This window comes from Salmo salar, chromosome ssa26 (assembly GCF_905237065.1).
Source record: "Salmo salar chromosome ssa26, Ssal_v3.1, whole genome shotgun sequence".
NCBI classification, from domain to species: domain Eukaryota; kingdom Metazoa; phylum Chordata; class Actinopteri; order Salmoniformes; family Salmonidae; genus Salmo; species Salmo salar.
Genome location: NC_059467.1, coordinates 40718597 through 40731162, shown reverse-complemented (window position 1 = coordinate 40731162; position 12566 = coordinate 40718597). Strand labels below are relative to the sequence as shown.

General features: G+C 41.1%; 1 long non-coding RNA gene across 1 annotated transcript; it reads left to right on the top strand.

The window, feature by feature from the left end:
- Nucleotides 1–9233: 9233 nt before the first annotated feature.
- On the top strand, nt 9234–12303 carry LOC123730810 (uncharacterized). The gene is made up of 2 exons (XR_006762249.1): nt 9234–10592; nt 11498–12303. It is a non-coding gene; the product is annotated as an uncharacterized lncRNA (long non-coding RNA).
- Nucleotides 12304–12566: the final 263 nt, after the last annotated feature.

Below are 12566 nucleotides of genomic sequence, written 5' to 3'. Positions count from 1 at the left end.
ATACTACTCATTATGCTATAGTGTAACTAGTGTATAACTGATACAACTCATTATGCTATAGTGTAACTAGTGTATAACTGATACTACTCATTATGCTATAGTGTAACTAGTATATAACTGATACTACTCATTATGCTATAGTGTAACTAGTGTATAACTGATACTACTCATTATGCTATAGTGTAACTAGTGTATAACTGATACTACTCATTATGCTATAGTATAACTAGTGCATAACTGATACTACTCATTATGCTATAGTGTAACTAGTGTATAACTGATACTACTCATTATGCGATAGTGTAACTAGTGTATAACTGATACTACTCATTATGCTATAGTATAACTAGTGCATAACTGATACTACTCATTATGCTGTAGTGTAACTATAGTGTAACTAGTGTAACTATAGTGTAACTATGGGCCCAATTCATCCGTTTTCACGGTGTCTGAGGTGGAACTGCGTTAGAGCTGTCAAATCCACCAGCAGCTCCCAGCATAGTACCTAAAGCGGACATTGCCATTGGCTGCACGGAGTCACATTAAGAGAAATCTAATGCAGCCTTGTTTATAAGTTTGAATGCTGGAATGTGAGATGTAATCTACACTTCCATTAGGCTGATAGAAATCCTCATTATTTTGTTTAATGATTTTCAATTTGAGCGTCATTATTTCTATATAGCCTACACCTCCCCTTTCTTTGTGACAATGATCAAGACCAGCTGCTAGCTGACGCAGTTACACCTCGTACACCATCAATACATCAGCTACACGGGTGTCAACGCTTGATCTGATTGACTCTTGGCCTATGTGTCACAAGCACATTAGCTACAGTTCAGATAACCTAAATGATCAATAACCATTCAAATATTGCTTTGCTGTATTGTTCAATCATCATTCTGAATACAAAGGCTATAAGGTAGTAGACCAAAAAGACACCCGTTTTAAAATGGGCTGTCAAGACAATTGTATAACCCATCAACCATTAAAATGTCTGTATAGTTTAGGTTACACAGCTACAGTACTGTTTCATTGGTGATCAGAAAGTGACTAATACAAAGTTATGGCCCTACACTGTCTTGCAATGTAGAAAACCATTCAACTTGCCATTGTGCTTCCTGCCATACACATGACTCTCCCACAGTGAAGTATTCGGGAAAACTAACTTTTTAATGCCCGGAACTGAACCCTAACCATTTCCCTTTCTCTGCAGCTGTGGCAGTTAGGTTACTGAAGTCCTCTTGGAGTTCAAGACATCTCAACAACAAAAAGATCTACTTCTAGAACAAATGTAGAAAACAGGAGTTGGATCTGCTGAATATCTTTTCATCAAAAGACCCTCTGTTCCAACTCATTGTTCATGTCAATATTAAGCCTACAATTATATCAAGCCTCAATGGCTTTCCTTCTTCCTTCAGCTACACTATCTGGAGAGCCTTCAACACTGACACTATTTTTGGTGCATCCAAAAAGGACAGCCATTCCCAAGTGTGATTCTTCTTGCACATGCCCATGGCTTCAACAGCAATACTGATTGAATTGGCTTTTGCCTTTAGCAATTGTTCTGAGATTTCCAAATCCTTTCTGCATTGATCATTTATCTTTGACATTTGCTGTAGGTCGACCGGCAGCATCTTACAACATACCCTCAGAAAACTAGCTAGGAGTAACTCAACAATCTGAACGGTCAATTGAAAAAAGTCTGTGTCTGTCCACATGGTAAGCCTGTCAAACACAAGGTCCTTGGGTACCTCAATGTCATCAAACAAGCGTACATTTCCTTCAACAAGGTCTCTTCCATCTTCCTGCCATTCCTTGAGCTTTGTAACAAGGGTTCGGTATCTTACTTCCATGTCCAACACACTTTCATTCAAAGTCAAGGCTCTCCAGAGAGGATCAATGATTATCTTAGAAATCAGACCCAGAGCTCTGCATTCTGCTTTAAATGGCTGAATCTCCAAACCAGCAGCAACAGCTGCAAGCATACTACTCTCATCTTCATAGTCCCTGTTAAACACAATCACCATGGATGCTATACACCTCAGCAGCATTGTGAAACAGACTGTCAATTCTGTTTCCACTGGATGGAGATAAGGGCACTTCATCAAATTCTCCTTTGCTGGCCAGAAAGGTTTTGAACGGAACAAGATAACTGTCCATTCCCCATCGTTGTTCTTGGACAGCATCACTCACAGTATTCCCCAAACGCACTGTTCCAGACTCCAACTCTACTGTTCTAATGTTAGGAGAGCTGTGGACTCCTACTTCCTTTTGTCCTAAAATCATTTTTTCCCAGAGAAGAAGAGTTGTTTTTGCCTGGTGAGCCAAGCCGTCAATCAAATGTAAGCCACAAAAGAGCTGATTCACAAGGGAAATGATTGTCTTCTCAGCGTGGCTAAAGCCATCATATTTCTCAACTATGAGTGGTAGGACATCTGATCTGTATTTAGCAAGGATTGGTTTGAAATTATTTTCGGAACCAATCTGATAACCAAAACAAAAAATCCATCTTCTCCAATGTATATTTTTACACATTAAGATTTTATGGATATATGTCCAGCAAATGTTTACTTGGTTGTTCTCTGAGTCCGAGGCTTGCTCTATAACCCCAGATTGACGATCAGACTCTTCCTTTATGAAGATGTCAGCAGATCTATTCTCACGGCCGAGTATTGCCGTCTCATCAGCAAACTGGGTTGCATCAGTCTCAGTAAAGACCCTCTCGGTCTTTATACTCTGAGGAACTTGCCTGGCTGTTTCAAATTTGTCTTCCTGCATCTTCTTTGCTATTAAAGCTTCTCTTTTTTTATTTTTCCTCCTGTAATCCAGTGGCCTTTCTTTTGTTACATTTGAAATCCCAGAATGTTTCCAATGAGGCGCAATTGAGAAATTTTATTTTAGTAATTCAAGTTCACCTTTTTTGCCTTTCAGTCTCCAACTTTGAATTTTCATTTTCTTCTTGACTAATGTTAAGTTATGAATTATATTTTCAAGGAGATCTATATTTTTGGGGAAATCAAGATCAAAATTGTACTCGAGAACAGCAGAGACAATCTGCCTGTAGGTTCCACACACATCGGCCGCAAACTTTGCAACTTCGACCATTACACCTCTAGTCAATAAACGGAAGTGAAGTTTTTCTTTTCCCTCACCTTTTGATTTCACGTCAAGGTCTAAACCTATTTTCTTACAAAGGGGGTAGAGGTCCGTTGTTTTATCTTCTGTTGCAGATGTCATAAAAGATTTGTCTCTTGTAGGTCGGTGTACTGCTTCCTCATCAGATAGTGATACATCTGTGTCAGTAGAGATCTTAACATGCTGAGTTGATACGAGGTCCAGATTGGGTTCATCCTTAATACAGACGTTAGTAGGTCCATTCTTGAGGGCAAGTGTTGCTGTTTCAACATCTGTTTCATTAGACATGGTCTCTTTGACATGATGAGGAGATACCTGGCTGGCATCAAGGTCAAAGTTCATCAGAGAGACAGTGTTGTCCTGCTGTATTTCTACATCTTTATTCAATCTCAGATTAAATGACACAATGTCATTTAAAAGGTTGGAGCTTACATGTGTTTTTGATACAGGAATTGCCCTTGGATCAGGAAGTTCGAAGACTTTTGTTATTAAGTCAGGTCTTTGCAGTCTGGGCTTCTCCATCAAGAATTTTACTTTCGCCATAGTCCAAATTGCGAAGTCATGGCGTTGATCATTTTGCAAACCAAGATCAAAGTTGTAATCTAAAATATCACAGATGACATGTGCGTGAGATCGATTCATCTCTTCGGCAAAATGTGAAACCTCAGTCATTACCCCATTAGTCAGTAGACCTATGTCAAGTTTCTGTTTTGCTCCAGATCCAACATGGAAATCTACACCTATTTTCTTGCAGTTGGGGTATGGGTCCTCAACCTTCCCTCCAGCGGAGGGCTGCCTTAATTCAGTTATTTTTGAGTCATTTACTGAGCAGATGTCGTTGGCCATCGTCTGATATTTCACTTCCTTTGTGTTATTTGCTTTCTGTTTCCTGTTAGAAACTAATTATCCTTGACCTGACTTTTTACGCCTTTCAGATTTCCCAGGTAGAACAGCTGTTTTTTTCACTGTGGAGACCATTAAGGATTGGTTCATAACACGTCTGTGCACCGCTTCAGCATTACACTGTATTATATCGGTCTCTGTGTTGATGGTCTCCATCTCAACATCCTGAAGAGATATGAAGTCCAGATCAGTCTCTTCCTTTATGCAGATGTCAGCAGATCCATTCTCATGGCCAAGTATTGCAGTCTTATCAGAAAACTGTGTTGAATCAGTCTCAGTAAAGACGCTCTCTGTCTTAACACACTGAGAAAAGTGTCTGGCTCTTTCAAATTGGTCTGCCTTCATCTTCCTTGCTGTGAAAGTTTCTCTTTCTTCCTTTTTCCTCATTAAATCCAGTCGTCTTCTTTTTGTTACTTCTTTAAGTCTTTGATCTTTTGACACAGCTGATGCCCTTGTGACCACCATGTCACCTGAAATTACTGCATATTTCCTTTTTTTGGGAGGCACAATTGTTCAAGTTTCTTGTAACAATTCATGTTTTTCTTTACTTAACATGCCTTTTAAATTTGGCCTTGTTTTCTTTTCGACTAATCGTAAATTGAGGATGATATTTTTAATAAGATCTTTATCCTTTTGCAAATCAATATCAAAATTGTACTCGAGGACATCACTGATAATCTGCCTGTAAGTACCATACACTTTTTTGGCAAAATGGCCCACTTCAATCATTGCACCTTTGGTCAATAAACACAAGTCAAGTTTTTCTTTTGCCTCACCTATTGATTTCACATCAAGATCTAAACCTATTTTCTTACAGACGGGGTAGAGGTCCATCGTTTTATCTTCTGTTGCAGATAACATAAAAGATAGGTCCCTTGTAGGTCTGTGTACTGCTTCGTCATCAAACAGAGATACATCTGTGTCAGTAGAGATGGTCTCCATTTTAACATGCTGAATTGATACAAGGTCCAGATTGGCTTCATCCTTAATACAGATGTTAGTAGGTCCATTCTTGAGGGCAAGTGTTGCTGTTTCAACAGCACTCTGTGATACATCTGTTTCATTAGACATGGTCTCTTTGACATGATGAGATACCTGGCTGGCATCAAGGTCAAAGTTCATCCGAGAGTCAGTGTTGTCCTCTTCAGCCTTTTCATACTCAACCAACCGATCTTCCTCAAAGGACATTATAGGGACACATTCCTCCTCCTTCTTTATAACCAATTGCTGTATTTCTACATCTTTTTTCAACATCTGGTTAGCTGACACAATGTCATTTGAGTGCTTTACACATGAGTAGCGTGTTTTTGATACTGTCATTGTCATAGGAAGTTCAAAGACTTGAGTTAACAATCCAGGTTTTGAGACTTTGAACTTTGTCAATGTCATTAAGTACGTTACTTTTCGGTTAGTCCTACTTGCGAATTCACGACGTTGATCACTTTGAAGACAAAGATCAAGTTGTATTCTAGAATATCACAGATGACATGCTGAGAGGTCCTAAAGTATTTGGCTAAATCTGAGATCTCAATCATTACACCATTAGTGAGTAGCTTTAAGTCAAGTTTCAGTTTTTCTCCAGATCCAACATTGAAATAAACACCTACTTTATTGCAGTGCTCCAAATGGATTCGTTTTGAGGCATTTACAAAAAACTGCCAGTTTGTTTTTTTACTCTTTAGATTGTAGTCCTCTAACTGTGCAGTTGGGTCGATTTGACCTCCAGAACAAGCACTTTCTGCAGCTGACAGTGGTGATTGAGACACTGTAGGCCCAAATACGTTTCCAATTTGAGTTTCACTGAGTTCAAAACATGATTCGTCTTTGACAGAGGTGCTGGGGTTATCTTGCTCTGTATGGACAATAACATGTTTACCTTCAACGTTTGTAATCAGAATGACTCTCTTTACACCTACGGCCTGTGTCACTGAGTTGATACTCGATACAAGCACATTATCTGTAATCTCCCTGTCTTGAGCAACAATAGTAGTCAGGCCTATTGATTCTGCTTTAATCTCCACATCTCTTGCTCTGCTATCTTTTGACAAAACACCACATATTTGCTGTGATGTCATTTCATGATGATGTATATCATATCCATAACCTGCTTGTGTATCAAAAAGATCAGCCTTAATAACAGATGGGGATATAGGAATATCCGTCTCATCCACCTCAAGCTTTAGTTCCACATCTATCTCACTCCAAACTAGGCTAAATAACGTTTGTTGGTGACATGGTTATTTCTAAGGAAATGGAGTAGACTTGGTCATTCCTAATCCTTGTTCCACTTCTTATCAATACCATTCAAGTGAGTTTTAGTGGCAGCAGAGGTCCAATAGAGCAAAAGCTATTTTGGTCATGTAAAATAAAACGTTGTTGCAGTGTGGTTCTCACATGTTTTCCTCGAAATAAGTCCTGGTTGTCATAAAAACATTTTATTTTTGCGCAACACTATTGGAAAAAAGTATTTGTTACTGCAACAGTCGACGCTTCGCTGACACCACGTGACTAAAACAATGAAACCAAAACCAGTTGGATCGATAGCTAGCGACTTGTTCTTTGGTCCTAGCTAATATGCTAACGTTACCATTCCAAATTTGTAGATCACACCTATACATGTAAGGTATGTTGACTACATACAAAGCAGCTTATATTATACTACGTTATAGTCCATGAAATAGATAGCTGTTTATGCTGCAAAAGCACAAACGTAACTGGCTCCCACAAGTTAGTTAGCTAGCCCAACCGTGACGTTGCAAGTCCCCTCAGCCTCCGACTGTTTGAAATTGGACAAAACAAATGTGCAGACTTCGTCTGTTTTCAAGGCGTGGCACTATCAAGACTAGTCATCAGTCTTTAGCCAACAGAGGTGAAAAAAATGTGGCTTATTATTTGTGACCAGATCGGAAGCATCCATCTTTGTTGTGATTGACATTCTCGCTCCTTATTGGACACTTTCTTCGTCTTTATATTTTTGGAGTCAAATAGCGCAATGTCGCCACCTAACGCACTGGAGGCAAGTGCCCGTTTTCGTTTTTATCTGACTTCATAGTAATGCACTTCAAACCATAAGCACAAAATTGGCAATATCGTAATTTTGTATTTATTTTTGGACTTCATTTAAGGTTAGGGATAGGCATAAGGTTAGCAGTCTGGTTAAGGTTAGGTTTAAAATCAAATTTAAAAATATATATATTGTAGAAATAGACAGGGTTTAGCCATATGAATAGACAGGGTTTAGCCCCAGCCTGCACGAATCTCTAGTAAACCCAAAGATGGTTTAAGAAAAATAAATTGCTAAATACAGGCAAACACTTGAGTAAATGAGGGTTCTGGCGGCTCTGTTATGGTGTGGGGTATATTTTCCTGGCATGGTTTAGGTCAGGCTTCTCATACCATGTTCCCTGAGAGCTGGGGTTGGAGCGAAAACCTGCAGGAGGAAAGCTCTCCAGGAACAAGGTTGGAGAGCCTTGGTTCAGGTCCACTCAGCCCCTAAGAGGGCAAGATAAATGCCAATAAATACACAGCCATTGTGAGTGACCACCTTCAACCCATCGTGAATAATTTCTACCCTGATATGACAGGTCTCTTCCAGGATGACAATGCCCCATCCACAGTGCACAGGGGTTTGATGAGCATGAAAACGATATAAACCTTATGCCATGGCACATCTGTCACCAGATCTCAACCCAGCTGAACACTTATGGGAGATTCTGGCGCAGCGCCTGAGACAAAACACCAAATGGTGTAATTTTTTATGGAAGAATGGTGTCGTATCCCTTCAATAGAGTTCCAGACACTGGTAGAATCTATACCAAGGCACACTGAAGCTGTTCTGGTGGCTCTTGGCGGCCCCATGCCTAGTTTCCTTTATTTTGGCAGTTACCTGTAATTCCTCCATGATCATTGTTGATGTTGTCTCTCCAGGCGCTTGGGTCATCCTGATTGGGCCATTTGTATCTTCTTGTGGTAGGTTAGGATAATTAACGTGGCAGGTTTGGTGAATAAGCATGGCAGGTTAAGTTAAGGAGGGAGGGCCCTGGGAGGGCCCTTTCTCGCTGTGCAGTTGTCACAGCGGCGGCAAAAGTCCTCCACATCCCTCTTGTGCTGCCCCCAGTAAAAGCCCTGACGGAGGCGGTGGAGGGTTTTTGTGACCCCAAAGTGTCCAGTCCCCACCCCCCCATGAGTACCCTGGAGCACAGCCTCCCGCAGTGCTTTTGGGACCACCACCTGCCACCTCTCCTCTCCCGTAGCTGACTCCTTCCATGCCCGCTGTAGCACGCCATCAGCCAGCCGCAGTCTCTCAAACTTTGTCCACAACCCTTTGGTCGCGAGTGAGAGCGCTGTCACCTCTTCCCATGGTGGCCTTACCTGCGCCTCTACCCACTGTAGCACTGGCTGTAGGTCTGTGTCCCGTCCCTGCTGCTGCCCCCATTCAGCCACGTCGACAGTCTGCAGCTCACAGCAGACAGGCCCGCTCGCCCGACACACTGTGGCACAGACCCCCTCCTCTGCACACAGCTCTCTCTCCCGTCCCTCTCTCCGCTCACAGTGGCGGCAGCCGTCTGCAGTACAGGACCGACGGGACATGGCGTCGGAGTGGCGTGCCCCTGCCCTGTGTACCACTGTGAAGTCATACGGCTGAAGCTCCTCCAACCAGCGTGCCACCTGCCCCTCTGGCTCTCTGAAAGACATGAGCCACTGGAGAGCAGAGTGGTCAGTCCTTACCTTAAAGGGCAGGCCACCCAGGTAGTACTTGAAGTGTTTGAGTACTGGTAAGTACAACACAACCAACTAATAGCCTAACACAAACACACAGCTGTCTGTGCGGGTCGCTACAATATTGTGACATTGTGACCAACAGGGGAGATACAGGAGTGCCGGGAATCAATCCCACACAGGCAGGGGGACCATATGATTGTCGAATTATGGTAATTTATCACGAAGTAGTTTGGATGTTGTGAACTACTACTCCTTTAGTCAACTATATTTTTCTTATGGGTAGATTTAGTGCAGTTTAACTTATATTAGTGTTTAGTAATTGGTAGCTTGGTAAACTATATTTTCAGAGTAACTTCCCCAACCCTCCAGTGCCAGAGACGATAAAAACAGAAGTCCTTCATAATCTCTGCTAAGGCTGTTTGAAACAGAGCTCAAAAGTACCCCGTTCTAGCGTAACCATGGCAACAGGCTCCTGTGCTGTCAAGATGGCGGACGAAGAAAACACACTAACTGTGAGGATAATTTACTTGTTATGAATTGGGATTACAATGGTAAACCGAATAAAATCCGCAATGTCTTGGATATAACTAGCTGGGATGTTTGTTGTTAGCAGTGTAATATGTCTAGAAACGTTTTGCTGAGCATTCTCCAGCTCTAGCTAGCTGAAAACATAGCAGCTAGCTAACGACTAACGTTAGCTTGTTAATGCTAGCAAAGTCGTTACAGCTCCGTATGGGGCCATGGCTAAAGGATCCAGCTTTTGTCAAATTAACGTCAAAAGTTGGAAGGTTTTGCATTTTAACTAACCCTAACCCTTTTCCTAATCTTAACCTAATTGTCACAACCTGCTACATTAATACGTTTTGCTTAGCTAGATAATTAGCTAAACTCAAGAAATTAATGTCATAACGTTATTTTTTTTAAATCAACGGGTATGCCTTTATTCCATCCGTCGATAATTAATGTGCATTCAATTCAAATAGTTCAAAGATTTATCTTGCGTTCTTAATGACCCCCAATATTACTGGACGCCACAAGCAGATGTGAAGTCGTCATTACTAGTCGGCGACACGTTGTTATTGTTGGACAGCAAACATGGCGGATGAAAGTGTTGCTGGAGCCAGCCTTTTTAACTTTCGTTAATGCTTTTGGTAAATAATGCTAAGTCTACTTTCTAGTAGTCAGAATAATCTCACTCGAGAAATACGCCTGAGCAGACAACGATATGACGTTGAACGACAGCACAGACGACGACAGTTTTTGCGATTACGCGCTCCAACCACTATATGTACTGACGAAAGACGCAGCAATCGAGGATGCAACATGCTTTCGAGGTGTGTGGAAGCGGGATAGAAGACGCGGTGAAGATGTTTGCAGTATGATGTTGGATGGTTTAGACTATGATCAATGGCGCAAACACTTCCGCATGACTCGGACCACATTTGAACACCTTGCACAGTTAGTAGAGTCTGAGAACTAAACAGACCACCAATGTCTGAAACACAATTGAATACCGTGGTGTGCAACACCAAGCGACTACCACATTATTTCAAGTTTATTTGGAGTCAGTGTCTCCACTGTTTGCATCATTCTAAGACAGGAGACTGCAGCTGTCGTGAAGACAAGTACAACCGTTTTATTTCGCTACCTGGTGGTAAAGGCATCCTAGCCACCATCTGTGGGTTTAAGCAGCTTGGGTATCCACAATGTGCTGGTGACATCGGCGAGACACACATCCCCATCACTGCCCCAAAAGAATATCCAAAGGACTACTTGAACAGCAAAGGGCAGCATTATCCTGTGTTGCAGGCTGTTGCTGATCACAACCTCTGGTAAGTGTTCTGCTGCTAGTCTAATTTCTGTTTTGACAAATAGAGGCCATGTTACCACTTGGTGTGATATGCCACATTTGAGGAGTTTGTCTTTTTCTAGCTTCTCTGACGTCTATGTGGGGTGTCTAGATGGCACAGTGTTTGCTGTGTTTTGACAGGATGATTAGATATTCAAATCAAATTTTATGTCACATACACATGGTTAGCAGGTGTTAATGCAAGTGTTGCGAAATGCTTGTGCTTCTAGTTCCTAGTTCCGACCATGCAGTAAGTAATATCTAACAAGTAATCTACCAATTCCACAACAACTACCTTGTACTCACAAGTGTAAAGGAATGAATACGAATATGTACATAAAAATATATAAATGAGTGATGGCCGAACGGCATAGGCAAGATGTAATAGATGGTATGGAGTACAGTATATACATATGAGATGAGTATTGTAGGGTATGAAAACATATATAAAGCAGCATTGTTTAAGGTGGCTAGTGATACATTACATCAGGATGGCAAGATGCAGTAGATGGTATAGAGTACAGTATATACATATGAGATGAGTAATGTAGGTTATGAAAACATTATATAAAGTGGTATTGTTTAAAGTGGCTAGTGATACATCTAATTTCATCAAGATGGCAAGATGCTGTTTCCTGAAGTCCACGATCATCTCTTTTGTTTTGTTGACATTGAGGGGATGAGAGTATTGGCCAACTCTGATCATTTCAGACTGGCAGGGGAACGGGGGGCATCTTTTTCCCCCAGGAAGTATGTGATTAAACATCTGATTTTGCTTCAGTTATAGAGAATAAGCACATAACTAAAACCTCTGCAAGCATAGTAATGACCTATTTACTGCATGTATACAATTGTTTCTGAATCTACAATTATTCTCCTCTGCCACAGAGTTCAGCGATTGTCATTGGTATAGAGATACCAGTTAATCTGGTAGGAGACCCAGCCTACCCACTGAAGAGGTGGTTAATGACAGGCTTTTCCCAGGACACATCTCTGAATAACCACCAGCAGAAGTTTAATGACCACCTGAGTTCTGCCAGGGTGGCTATTGACGACGTCTTAGGACGCTTGAAGGGATGCTAGAGATGTTTGGTAAAGTGCATCAACGTTGACGACAGACACTAACGGCATGTTGCATACTGCACAATGTGTGCGAACTGAAGAAAGAACAGTTTCTGGCATGAAAGAAACATTGGCCAAGATCAGTTGAAGAAAGAACCGTTTCTGGCTGAATGGAACTGGATCATCAGCAGACAGAGGCTTAGCTCACAGAGCAAGATCATAGTTTACTACAAGGGCCAGTGGTGGAAAGTGTTGCTACCGTACGGGATGCCATTATGACCTCTTTACAGGACACCATCATAACCGTGCACGGATGTTTTAGCTTTGTGGTGCAAGTTGTTTGTGATTATTGTTAAATACCGCGGTGCTCAAGTTGTGGCTATGCCAACAAAGAACATTTCGTAACAACGTTGTGAATTTGCAGTGCAACACTTTTTTTAAATATTTTTTTTGCCTGAATGCTATTTACTTTTGCACAGTATGTTTTCAAGATGTTTGTGAATTATGTTAGACTTTGTATTTGTACGATTTTTTTTTGTTACGTGAACGTTATGTTACATTACTTTGTACTTTTAAGATTTATGTGAATGCTTTGTTCTTGGAAGAGATCCTCAATAAATGTGTTTTATGAACATGTGTAGAACAAAGTCATCGCAATGCAATTTAGTCCAACCAAATCAACACTCAATGAAATTAATAACATATTCTAGAGGTAATTTAATATTTTAAACCCACACAAAAAACCTATCGGTGATAGAAAATGTAGAAATAAACTTGGCAACAAAGCACAGACAAATCTTGCATTTTAACAAATACCGAACACAGTATTTTGTATTTGTGTTTATTCCGGATCCCCATTGGCTACAGCTACTCTTCCTGGACTCCAATTACATAC